This window comes from Protopterus annectens, chromosome 2.part0 (genome assembly GCF_019279795.1).
Source record: "Protopterus annectens isolate FY-2018-M chromosome 2.part0, PAN1.0, whole genome shotgun sequence".
NCBI classification, from domain to species: domain Eukaryota; kingdom Metazoa; phylum Chordata; order Ceratodontiformes; family Protopteridae; genus Protopterus; species Protopterus annectens.
The window spans coordinates 605,726,886-605,740,687 of NC_056728.1; the positions used below are offsets into that span (position 1 = coordinate 605,726,886).

The 13,802-nt window shown below is 44.3% G+C and overlaps 1 protein-coding gene across 1 annotated transcript in view; it reads right to left on the reverse strand.

Moving 5' to 3' along the window:
* LOC122792759 (phospholipid-transporting ATPase ABCA1-like) overlaps positions 1–13,802 on the reverse strand; it is a 2,266,772-nt gene that overhangs the window by 405,086 nt on the left and 1,847,884 nt on the right. The gene's annotated exons all lie outside the window — the stretch shown is intronic.

A 13,802-nucleotide genomic window follows, 5' to 3' on the forward strand; every position in this document is an offset into this window, starting at 1 on the left:
GTGCTGGATAATGTGGATGTGCAGGGAGTGTACATAATAGAGAGCAATGTATGTGGCCCTGTGACAGGTTCCCCTCTTCTTGTCTTTCAGGTGTGATGTACAGATGGAGGAACCCACCTTTTTCTGCAGCCAAAAAAATTACGTTATAGTTGATGGTCTTAGACTGCATCATGAGATCCTGATGTCAAGGAGTTGCCAGAATTGGAAACAAAGCACTGCACTATGGTCAGACCTTGTTGCATCAGTAAATCATGTTGGGCTACAGGAAAGAAGCTACGAGCAGGTCTGACATTGGGCCACAGACATGAGAAATGCTGCACGGCAAAGGGCCATAGCTGTGGCCAGGGACCGTGCTGGCACCGGTGGAGGGCTTGCAATACAACAACCACTCTCAGCCACAGAGGAGTTCCTGACAAACTTGGATTCAGCCACCAGCCTGCAAGCATCCATCACCCTATATGTCGTGGAGGTGGGTGGCACAACTTCCACAGCAAAGGAATGTCCAGGTAAGCCTCCTGTGGTCATCACTTTAATACTGTAGCAGACATAGTGGCAGCCTCTGTATACCTGTAAACAAATATCAGATCAATCTGCATTCGGGGAGGTTGTAATGCACACGTGCACACATACTCAGAATGTTAGCAATGTGGGCAGTATCACAGTTCATACATGTTGATATATGCACATATTATCCTGTAACAATGCCACATTTGTGTTTGCTGACAATACCTCTCCCAATAGTACCAAGGGTACATCTGGTATGGCCGGAGTCCAACATCTTGTATCTTCTTGCATTTTGTTTCTTAACTTATATATCCTATGATCTCCTTGGATCTACTACCAGGTTAGCCTACTAGGCATTCAATACCCTATCATTCTTAAAAAGACTGTCAAGAATTTTCCATCTGAGTAAAAATGTAATAATTTGTGTGTGCATATCTGTTTGTTGTGTTTTTTTACATCTGTGTACACATCTTTTTTATTTGTGTTTATTTTGTGTTTTAAACTGTAAAAATGTAACAGTTTGTTGAATGTGTTTTTTGGAGCTTTTCTCCCCAGGCCTCCGCTGAAAATGGATATGTATCCAGTCGGACTATCCTGGTAAACAAATGTAAAATAAAATAAAATAAATTGTAGCCGGTGAGTGTGAAACTGCTTTGTTATGGCTCATGTATACCCTAGGAATTTTAAGGGCTGCCAGTTTGCTGTGGACACAACTGTTAAGCTTAGCCATAGTACAATACTTGTATGTTCAGTTCTGGAGTGGTTCATTGGAGTGCATTAAATTGGTAATCACAGTAGCATATCTGCATGATCTATAACATATTTGCATATATTATTGTGAAGGTGCATGAGTCTGCTATACGGCAGCAATAATATGTTGGAGATGGGTGCACTGTGTTTAAGGTGAAGGTCCATCACATACACTGACATGTCGCTTATCTCACAGGTGTAAAGTATTGGCAACATTAACTGGACCTAGCTGCACTGCATGTTGTTAAGGGCTTGTCTTGTCTGTGTCTGTTGTGGTCTGTTTGTGTGTTGTACATGGGATCAGTAATAAGGTGTGGTATGTATAATGCAGTTGTGGCACCTCACCTGTATATGTATGTATGTGTGTGTGTGTGTCTGTGTGTGTGTGTGTGTGTGTGTGTGTGTGTGTGTGTGTGTGTGTGTGTGTGTGTGGATCAGCAGACATAATAGTGCAGGTATTAATGTAGTTATGTTGTCTTCCTCCTCACAGGTGACTGTGGGAGTTGGAGTTTGTCCCCCTCACAACCTGATGTCAGTGTGTCATCAGACTCTGATGATGATGGTGGCCATAATGAGGCACAGGTGGGGTTGTTGGGGGTTGAATCTGCCCCATTGGTTGACATCCCAATTCCTCATCAATGTCCCCACACACAGTCAGTATGCCCACACATATCCAGTCCCCAGCAGCCACAGATATTGGACAGTTAGAGGGTGGTGGCATCGAACAGGAGAGTGTGGCAACTATGGCATCTGTGACTGTAGACACTAGACATAGCCAGAGATCTGGTGAGGTCCCACTCAGGCAGATTGACAGGGGTGCTCAAATGAGGACTGCTGCCCATCCACCACCTATCACAGGTGTCACATCATGAGTCACTGGTTGCATGTTTCAGTCCATCATGGAGGCACAGGCACATTCTGAATGCAACACCAGATGGATGCTCAGCATCATGGATGCATCACTGTCTGGCATCCATGACTCCATCCACAACATTGGTGACGCCATGCATCATATGCTGATGTAGTGGACAGATGGGGTGAGACATTGTCACTCCTTGACCATGCATTGTCTGCGCTGGAACATTTGGTGGGAGAGGGCATTAGACATGTAGATGTAGGAAAGCACCAACATCAGCTGAGAATCTGCATGACCATGCACTGTCCCACTCCCGTAATGGCAGTACCATAGGCACTACAGAAGGGAGGGTGCTGTCCACCCCACAACTTGGCAGGCCATGGGCACATGGTCCTGGATGATCCAGTAAGGGACATGGATCCAGCAGACATTAGTCACCATCAGCAAGTAATACCGCATATGACCCAAGGCATGGTGGTGTCAGTGCGACTCATGGCAAAGCCAGTTCCCATGTTCGTGGCCAGAGACAGTGAGCTGTACATTCTGCCATGTACAGTCCACAGCTGTCAACATACCCTTGTGTAGGGCTAGTAAATGGCTTGACTGTGTACACGCATGCACTCACACATCACTGTCACATGCAGGACACCAACAGACACACACAGCTCCTCTCCATGGTCCAGCTGACCCACACCACTCCAGAGACACACACACACACACACACACACACACACACACACACACACACACACACACACACACACACACACACACACACAATGTCAACTATGTGGCACAGGCTATGCCTTTGGCAACCCCACACCACACCCTATGCATGTGATGATACCTGTGCCACATCCCTGTCATCCATACCATCAATGATGCAGGGACATGCAAATATGTGTCTGATGCACAGGGTGACTATAGTACATTGAATTATAGTTTATAGTGCAGTAGTGTTATGCCCTGTAAGGTGCTGTCTGCTGGCATGTGTCACGAGTACACATCAAAGTATATGTACGTTTGTTCCATGATGCTACATTGGTGGTAGTATTGCTGACTGACTGTTGCCTCCCAGACCTTTTTCTGTTTCTGTTCCAGGGATATGTGTGTCTATGCTGTGGAGACCTGGTGTCAATACTGTGGCTCAGGATGGCATGGTAGCAATGCAGAAATGTGACTTTGCCAAGGTATGGCTATATATGTGCATGGTTACCTAGGTGTGTATGTGTAGAACAGTGTGTCAGGGACAATGGGGGCAGACAGCATAAAATGAATACCCCATGACACAGCATGCTACTCTTGATACATGTCACCTGGAAGTTCAGTAGGTCATAGTTTCATAGGATCACAGTAGTTTACTAGAATAATGGGCCTGGGGCCCTTATAAGCCTAGACATTAGTTTATTCCCAACAAGAAGCATCAGTCAGCACCTGTTGCCCCTGTCAATGAGGGACACAGGTGGGACCTCTGGAACAGATTTGTGGTTTCCCATCCACTCATCACTGTTGTGCTTAAAGAAGGTCAGCATGGTATTCTAACGTACATGAATAGTGTATTCCTGAAACAGGGCAGCCTCTGGGAGACAAACATGTCTCTCCAGCAGGTTGTGTTGATGTCACATATCAGATTCAGGCCTGTCATTCAGGTAATGTGCAAGGTGTTATGGTTACAGATATGGGGCAGCTGTAGTAGGGCAGGGTCTAACATTGCCTTGTAGGTGTGACTCAGCCCATCTCTGAGCACCCTATCTGATACCTAGTGAAGCACTAGTTATTTGAGCCTGTCTACATGGGACAGGTGTTGGAGGCCATGGATTACCTTTGGAAGGTATTTCCGTGGGCTTTCCAGTTGGTGCAGATGTCTGGATAGGTACATGCCAAATGGGGCATTGTACTAAAATAATGGTGAGGACTATAGAGAGGTAATGATCACCTTTTTTCTTGATGCAATCCCTTTACCTATGAGATGAACCATGTACAAGGCCTATCTAACTATTGCTTCTACATGCTGGTTGAATGTGAAATTGATATCAACCTGAGTGCCCATATCTCTCAAAACAGGTTGTGTGTTTAATAGGTTGACATTGATGTGGTAAACAGTGGGGCTGTGTCTTTGCCAAATGGTATGATGATACAGTTTTTGCATGTAGCTTGGGGCCAGGACCTTGGCACCAGTCTGTTGTTAATGCAAGACCCTCTTGCAGTATCTTAACATCATTTGGGGAGTCAATGATAGACAGCACAGTTGTCCACAAACTTGGTCACTACCTACACATGTAGGTAGTGGTGGGTAGCATTCATGCCTAGATACATGTGGATTATTTAGGAGCAGCATTTTCTGTGAACTGCTGGAAAGCTGATAGATTTGCTGTGAGCTGCAGAATTGGAATCTATTCCAAAATGATAAGTACACTTTTTGCAACTTAATTTGCACTGTGCTGTACTTATACACTTGCCTGTTATTTATAGTGGTGCTGTATTGTTTCTGTCTCTTGTTGTCTCCACTGTGTTTTTTTCTCAGGGTAGCTCAAGCTAGTTTCAGGGAGGGGGTTGTTGAGCCAGTCCACATCCTAGCTGTTACTCATTGCCTGAGGTGTATCTCATTGCTGTAATTCCAATACAGGCTGCATTTCTGTGAACTGCTGGAAATCTGATAGATTTGCAGTGAACAGAGTTGGAATCTATTCCAAACTGATAAGTACACTTTTTGCAACTTAATTTGCACTGTGCTGTATTTATACATTTGCCTATTATTTATAGTGGTGCTGTATTGTTTCTGTCTCTTGTTGTCTCCACTGTGTTTCTCCCACCTACTCTCCCTGTTCTTGTTTTGGTGTTAATCTTGGTGGCTTTGAAACTGCCTGCCCCTCTTATAAGTTTGTATTTGGATACTCCTTCTGGGCCTATCTCATTTGCTCACTCAACTGAGTGCAGTGAGATCATATCCTGATTTTAGGCACCCCTACTTTGTACAAAGATAGCATTTGAGAAGGACAACCCCTGTAGCATCTTAATCCTGCTGTGTTCCCTCCCTCAAAAAAAAAAAAAAAAAAAAAAATATATATATATATATATATATATATATATATATATATATATATATATATATATATACATATTCAGTTGCTCTTACTGTAACTGTCTTAGTTGCTGTTCTGCGTGCTATCTGTTCAGTTGTTTTTACTCTGCACTTATTACTACTTGTTAGTAGCCTTCTAATTTAATGCCTTCTGCACTTGTTTTTTCGTCATTTGTTAATTTAATTGCATTTAATTAAACTGTATTTGCCGTAATATTGATACAAGTGTGCTGGCCTGCACTGCATTTGAATTGTATTTACTGCTGTTTTAGCTGCTTTTCTGTAAAAAAAAATCCTAGCTTGTTTCCTGCCTTTCCTGTAACTTGTCTAGTCCAGATACATATATGCTGTATCCAGGACTGTTTGTAAGCTCCTGAGCCCCCAAGCCTTTCTGTGTTGGAAGGAAGCCTTCTAGCTTATCAGTGGGAGTGGTAAGCACTAGGCTGCCTATCTAGCACAGGAGGAGAGGTTTCTGGCCCAGAAATTATAGTTTATTGGCCATTTGGGAAGCTCTTCCATCTCTTTCAACCTTCTGATTTAAAAGCCTGTGTTTGTGCTTGTTTCCTGCCTTTCCTGTTACTAGTCTAGTCTAGGTACAGATTTGCTGTATCCAGGACTCTTTTTAAGCTTCTGAGCCCCCCCCCCAAGCCTTTCTGTGTTGGAGAGAAGCCTTCTAGCTTATCAGTGGGAGTGGTAAGCATCAGGTAGCCTATCTTCCATGGGAAGAGTGGGTTTTGGCCCATAAATTGTTGTTTATTGGCCGTTTAGGCAGTTTTCCATCTCTTTCAACTTGCTGGCTTAAAAGCCTGCATTTGCGCTTGTTCCCCACCTTTCCTGTAACTAGTCTAGTCCAGGTACATATTTGCTGTATCCAAGACTCTTTCTAAGCTTCTGAGCATTCCAAGCTTTTCTGTGTTGGAGGGAAGCCTTCTAGCCTATCAGTGGGAGTGGTAAGCATTAGGTAGCCTATCTACCACAAGAGGAGTGGTTCCTGGCCCAGAAATTGTAGCTACTGGCCGTTTGGGCAGATTTTTCCCATCTCTTTCAACTTTCTGGTTTAAAAGCTGCACTTGCACTGTTTCCCACCTTTCCTGTTACTAGCCTAGTCCAGATACAGAGTTGCTGTATCCAGGACTGTTGGCAAGCTTTTGAGTGCCGCAAGCCCTTCTGTGTTGGAGGGAAGCCTTCTAGCTTATCAGTGGGAATGGTAAGCATTAGATAGCCTATCTACCACAAGAGGAGTGGTTCCTGGTCCAGAAATTGTAGCTACTGGCCGTTTGGGCAGATTTTTCCCATCTCTTTCAACTTTCTGGTTTAAAAGCCGCACTTGCACTGTTTCCCACCTTTCCTGTTACTAGCCTAGTCCAGATACAGAGTTGCTGTATCCAGGACTGTTGGTAAACTTCTGAGCCCCACAAGCCTTTCTGTGTTGGAGGGAAGCCTTCTAGCCTATCAGTGGGAGTGGTAAGCACTAGGTAGCCTATCTACCACAAGAGGAGTGGTTCTGGCCCAGAAATTGTAGCTTATTGGCCGTTTGGGCAGTTTTTTCCATCTCTCTCAACTTTCTGGTTTTAAAGCTCGTGTTTGCGCTTGATCCCCACCTTTCCCATAACTAGTCTAGTCCAGGTACAGATTTGCTGTATCCAGGACTGTTTGTAAGCTTTTGAGCCCCCCAAGCCTTTGTGTTGGAGTGCAGCCTTCTAGCTTATCAGAGGCAGTGGTAAGTACTAGGTAGCATGACTACCACCAGAGGAGTGGTTCTTGGCCCAGGAATTGTAGTTTATTGATCATTCGGGAAGTTGTCCATCTCTTTCAACATTCTGGTTTAAAAGACCACATATGCACTTGTTTCCCATCTTTCCTGTAACTAACCTACTGGAAAGCACTAGAAAGCCTTAAACTGATACAAGCCTTCTAGCTTAAAAGAGAGACTTTGGAGTGATTGAGTATCAGTTTTCTGTATTTTCTTGCTGTATTTAACTGTTTTCCACCTAAACGCTGATTTTTCCAGCACTTGTGATTTAAAAGCTTGTTTTTTTCACATATTGTACTTATTTGACTGCCTGCACTTTTAAAAAGTAGTTTTTTGTTTAAATAAATTGTTTAACTGTTGCAGGCTACACACAAAAGTGTGATAGCATTTTCTGATCGCTTGTAGTTGTTTAAAGCTGTTTTAAGTGTACTTTTTACTGTTTTTGCCTAATCTTTTCAAAAAAAAATTTCTTGTTTCCTGCCTTTCTAAGCTAGTATAGTCCAGTTTTCAGGCTAGTGCTGAATTCAGGGTTGTGTTATAAGTTTCTGAGTTGCCCATACCTTACTTGGATAGAGGGAAGTTTCTCTGTTCACCTGTGAGAGAGTGGAACTTTGAGCAGCCATCTGTCCCTGGAGGAGTGGTTCCAGCACAGAAGTTAATAGGTTCATAGGTAGGTACTAGACTATTGGCCCTAGGGCATATATAAACCTAGCCAAAAGGTACCCTGGTGTTCGCCACCCAAGAAAATTATTTTCCTGTGCCACTGTCGAGCAGAGCCACAGAAGTGATCCCCGGGGTGAATTTCCTATCTCCCATCCAATCATCAAGATTTTTCTTGAAGAGTGCTAATGAGGAGCTCTGTTTGATATAGATAGTAGTTTGTTCCAGAGTATGGGAAGTCTCTGGGACAGGAATCTATCCCTCCAACATGTTCTGTTTATTGTGGTGACAAGGTTTAGGTCCCTAGAGTGTGTAGCTCATAGGGATTGAGATTTCTTTAAGTGAAGCATGTCTTAAAGCTCTAGGTTTGACATAGCTTTGTGTGTTAGGCAGAGATCGCCTCTGAGTAGGCAATATGCGATGGAGTAAAGCTGTAGTTTTTTGAGACGATCTGCATAGGGCATCTGTTTGAAGCCGGTAATCCTCTTTGTGAGGTATTTCTGTGGCCTTTCCAGTTGTTGTAGATGTCTTGTGAGGTACATACCAAAAGGGGCATTGTACTCTATAATGGGTCTAATGAGTGACGAGTAGAGGGGAACAATGACCTCTTTTTTCCTCGATGAGAAACCTTTTGTGATGAGGTGTGCCACATAGAAGGATTTCCTGACTACTGTGGTGATGTGATTATCAAAGGAGAGACTACTGTCCACCTGTGTCCCAAGGTCTCTTATCACACTTTCGGTGTTAAGTAGACTACCGCCTATGTGGTAGTTCATGGGTACCGAGTTTTTACCAAAAGGGATGACGATGCACTTTTTGGCATTGAGCTTGAGGCCCTGGCTTTGACACCAGGCATCTGTCTCAGCAAGGCCCTTTTATAGGATGTCCACATCGTTTGGAGTTTTGATTATGGCTCCTAGTTTGCAGTCATCTGTGAACTTCATTAGTCAAAGACCTTCTGTGTTGGCCTGTACTTCAGAGAAGTAGATATTAAACAGGAGAGGACCCAGGACTGGACCCTATAGTACTCCACTTGTCACTGGTCTGAAGTTGGATTTGGAGTCTGCTACTTTCACAGTGTGGGTTCTGTCAGTGAGCAAGTTGGCAACCCATCTTGTGACATAGGGATTTATACCTAGTTTAGTGAGTTTATCTATAATTCCAGAGTGGGGGATGGTGTTGAAAGTCTTGGCAACATCTAGATAGGCTATGTGAACCACCTTACCCTCAGCTACAGCTTTGGTGACTGCTTCAAAGAAGTCTATCAGGTTTGGGAGACATGATCTGCCTTTTACAAACCCAAACTGGGTGGGGTCCTGAGTTTGGAGATTACCAATGTCATTGTTTATAAGTTCCATGATGATACATTCCATAGGCTTGCAGACCAGGCTCATTAGGCTAATGGGGGGTAGTTTCCGAGGTCTGTGATGGCTCCCCCTTTGTGGAGTGGGATAACTGTCGATGTGCACCATTCAGTGCACACATAGCCTGTGATGAGGCTATGATTAAACATGGTACTTAGGTGGGATGCCTGTTCATTCTGTAGTTCATGTAGAACACAGCCTGGGATGTTGTCAGGTCCCATGGATGCTGTGTTCTTGTCTTTGGATAGTGTGTTTTTTACCTGTGCAGCCATGATTACAGGAACTTTGCATTCTTCTGGTATAGAGATGGACCCTTTAGGGGATGACAGGGGGGTAAAGGTAGCACTGAACCTATCTGCCAGGATGTTGGCAATATCAGTTGGTTCTGTATATTTAGTGCCATTGTGCTGTAACTCAGAGTAGATCTGAGTGTTGCCATTGAGATTCTTGACATAGCTATAGAATGCTTTTTGGTTGTCTTTAGAGTCAGTGGCGATTTTGTTTTCATAATAGCTTTGGAGGATTTTATGAGGAGTCTCAGCTTCTTACTGAGGCTGACCAGGGAGTTTCTCCAATCATGGGATTTTACTCTTTTTTGCAACAGTTTCCTTCTTCTGTTGTAGAGTTTGTTTATGGCAGGGGACCACCAGATTGGCTTCCTTTTTTTGGAGGATAGCATCTCAGTCCTGTTAGGGATTGCACGAACCATGTATTTTAAAAAACGCGTTTGCACAGTTTTGTGTGCCGGGCAACACCGGTTAACTAGGGTTAAATTATTCCTGGCTCCACTAAGTCTCCTCTTCAGTTTTTCACTTGAAATTAGTCTAACTCTCAAACTAAGCACTCAAAAAGCATCCCACAGTCCAGCACTTGCTCAGACCTAATAGCAAGCACTAATATACCCCGACACTTGACTGCCCAGTAGGGCAAGCCTCTTTATCCACCCTTCACCAACTAAGCAACTAAGCAGCTCACCCTACTATTCAGGCATGACCAAAGGGCAACTTCAGGTGTACCTTCCAGTCCAGCTGGTGAATCTGGGTATCCGGAGGGAATGGTAAAACTGCATCATGTACACAGACAGCCCTCTCCTCCTACCACAAAACACTAACATATGCGAGAGATGCAATTATACAGCCAAACTGGAGGCTAAGGTCTCTCCACCCAAGACTGGAACAGACAGTCATGAGGAGAAGGTTAACACTTGCACCACACCTACAGCCTCACATAGACCTACTAAACCAGTACTGGCAAAAAATACACATAAATACATGAAATCATACTTGGAGGCTCTAAATAAAAACCTGCAAAAGCATCAGAGAGCTCCAAAGCAGACACCCACAAAACCTGCACCTCCCGTCACAAAACAGACAACACATAAAACACAAAATCAATGTGCCGCACAATCACAGCCCTTAAGGTGAAATAACATACCTAACACACTAATAATAGGTGACTCAATAGTCAGGCACACTGACACCCCACTCACTGGGCTGGACAAAGAGAAGGTTACTGTTAGCTGCATATCGGGAGCCAGAATCCGCCACATAACACAAGCACTCAGGTCACTCCAGAACAAGTACAGATATGACTCTGTCATTGTTCATGTTGGTGTGAATGACCTGAGACGTACCTCCATGGACTACATGAAAAGAGACATGGAAGAGCTCTCTGATCATGTAGCCCAGGTGGGTATGACCCTGACCCTGAGTAGCATCCTGCCCTCACCAAGAATGATACCTCAGTATAAAGAAAAAATGATGAATTTCAACAATTGGCTAAGCTTCTGGTGTCATTCAAAGGGGATCCAGTGTCTGTCAGCCTGGGATGACATGCTCGACAAGGTGCGTTGTTTCACAAGAGACGGCTTGCACCTGTCACCCCTTGGCTTTCAAATACTGGCCAAGGCTCTTGCTGCCCCAATAGTGCCTTTTTGAGATAAGGCTCAAAATTCAAACACACCACCGTAAACAGCACAAGTAAAAAATGAGGGTTATGCTACTCAATGCCAGGAGTTTAAATCTCAAAATGCATGCGCTCGAAGCACTCCTAAGTATGGAGAACGTCGACATCTGTGCAGTAAATGAAACCTGGTTCAAGGCTCCAGAGAGCACTCCAGCACTACTGGGCTTCAACTCATACCACACATTTCGGTCACAGAACATGGACCAAAGCACAAAAGGAGGGGGTGCATCCATATTCATCAAGGATACCCACACCTCCAGGTTAGTGGCGCAGCATGATACCTCTGAGATCATCCATGTGCAACTAACATTGGGCAAATCTGCAATGCAAATTGTGGCCTGCTACAGATCACCCTCCATGACCCAGGACCACCACTCCACCTTTCTGGAGACAGTGGAAAACATGAAGGTCCTACCAAACACCCTGATATTGGGTGATTTCAATTACCCTCCCATTAACTCGGAAAACTACTTGAGTACAAACTCCCAGGCTCAGCACTTCCTGGAATTTATCAACTGAAATGCCCTGGATCAGCTGGTAAACTCCCCTACCAGAGGCCACAACATATTGGACCTGGTCATCACCAACATGGGCGACAGGTGTTCCGTACTGAAGGTCAACCCATCACTGGTTAGATCAGACCATAAACTAATCACCCTAGATGTCCACACCCCACCACCCCAACCAAGGAAACCACAGTGAAAAACTTTTCTAATGCAAACTTCACCTTACTTAAGGCAGAGGTGGTAAGTTTCACCGCCCCCATACTAAAGGATAACACTGCCCAAGATGCAGAATCCTTTACAATTGCACTCTATGAACACCTACAAGGATGCATGGATCATGCCATCCCTAGCAAAACCAAGACTCACTCCCCTAAGAGAAGGAAACCAGTCTGGTGGACCCCTGCCATAAACAGGTTATACAACAGAAGGAGGAAACTAGTTCAGAAAAAAAGCAAATCCCAAGAAGGAAAGACATCCCTGATCAGTATCAGTAAGAAACTAAGGTCCCTCATAAAATCATCCAAGGCTAACTTCAAAAGAAAAATAGCCAAGGATTCGAAAGATAACCACAAAGCCTTCTTTAGCTATGTCAAGAATCTAAGTAGCAACTTGCAGATATGCTCTGAGCTAGTGCAAAATAGCACAAAATATACTGAACCTACTGATAATGCCAACATCCTGGCAGATAGATTCAGTGCAAACTTCACCTTTCTCTCATCTTTCACAGGTGAAAACAGCCCTTTCAAAAGCCAAAAATACAGCATCACTGGGGCCAGATGGTGTCTCAGGCTGCGTCTTGCACGAACTACAGAATGAACTAACCCCTCACCTAAACACACTGTTCAACCTCAGCCTCTCCACAGGATACGTGCTCATAGATTGGTGCACAGTAATGGTTATTCCACTCCACAAAGGAGGGGCCACAACTGACCCTGGTAACTATTGCCCCATAAGCCTGACTAGCCTGGTCTGCAAGGCTATGGAGTGCATCATCATGGAACTCATTAAAAAAGACATTGGGAACCTCCAAACACTTACCCTGACCCAGTTTGGCTTTGTTAAGGGCAGATCATGCCTACTAAATCTGGTTGACTTCATCGAGACAGTCACCAAAGCCATAGACAAGGGAAAGGTGGTTCACACAGCCTACCGTGATCTCTCCATGGCATTCAACACCATTCCTCACTCGGGTATTATAGAAAAACTCACCACCCTGAACATAAATCCCTACGTCACAAGATGGGTTGCCAACTGGCTTACAGACAGAACTCACACGGTAAGAATAGCGGACGCCAGGTCCGACTCTAAACCAGTCACAAGTGGTGTCCCTCAAGGTTCGGTTCTGGGACCCCTTCTGTTCAGCATATATTTCACAGAAGTGCAGGCAAACACAGGAGGACTAGGGCTAACCAATTTCGCCAATGACTGCAAACTGGGATCCATAATTGACTCTCCGGCTGACATGGACATCCTTCAAAAAGGCCTTACTTAGACAGACACCTGGTGTCAAAGTAATGGCCTCAAGCTAAATGCCAAAAAATGCATAGTCATCCCATTTGGGAAAAACAAAACACCCAATAATTACCACATAGGTGGCAGTCCCCTTAATACATAAGAGGTAATAAGAGATCTGGGGACCCAGGTAGATAGTAATCTCTCCTTTGACAATCATATTGCCAATGTAGTTAGGAAATCCTTCTATGAGGCCCATCTAATTACTAAGGGGTTTGCATCTAGAAATAAAGAGGTTATAGTGCCCCTCTACTCGTCAATCATCAGACCCATCATAGAGTACAATGCCCCATTTGGGATGTACCTCACGAGACACTTCCAACAGCTGAAAAGACCACAAAAGCACCTCACCAAGAGGATTACTGGCCTCAAACATATGTCCTATGCAGCCCGATTGAAAAAACTCCAGTTGTACTCAGTGGCATATCACTTACTCAGAGGTGATCTCTGCCTGACTTACAAAGCCATGTCCAACTCAGAATTGATGGAAATGCTCCACCTAAAAAATCCAAGTCACTGCGAGCCACATGCTCTAGTGAGCTAAACCTCACCTCCCTGGTTTCCAAAGTCTTGATAATATTTCTTCCTTGATAGCATAGGAATGGAACCTGGCAATGGCATGCCTCGGCTTAATCAGTCTTTTGTGGAGACTGAGTTCAGACTCCGTGTACCCTTCCCAACTGAATAGTTACCCAGAATTCCAGACCATCTTGTCAAATGCTACTGACCAAAAATGCCACAGTCTTCACCTTCAAGACCCTTGTGAACACCAAGCAAGCTGATGTTTTTGTGCTGTGTCTTGTGCTCATGAATTAAAAAGAAGACTGCACTAAACACTTTGATAAAATGA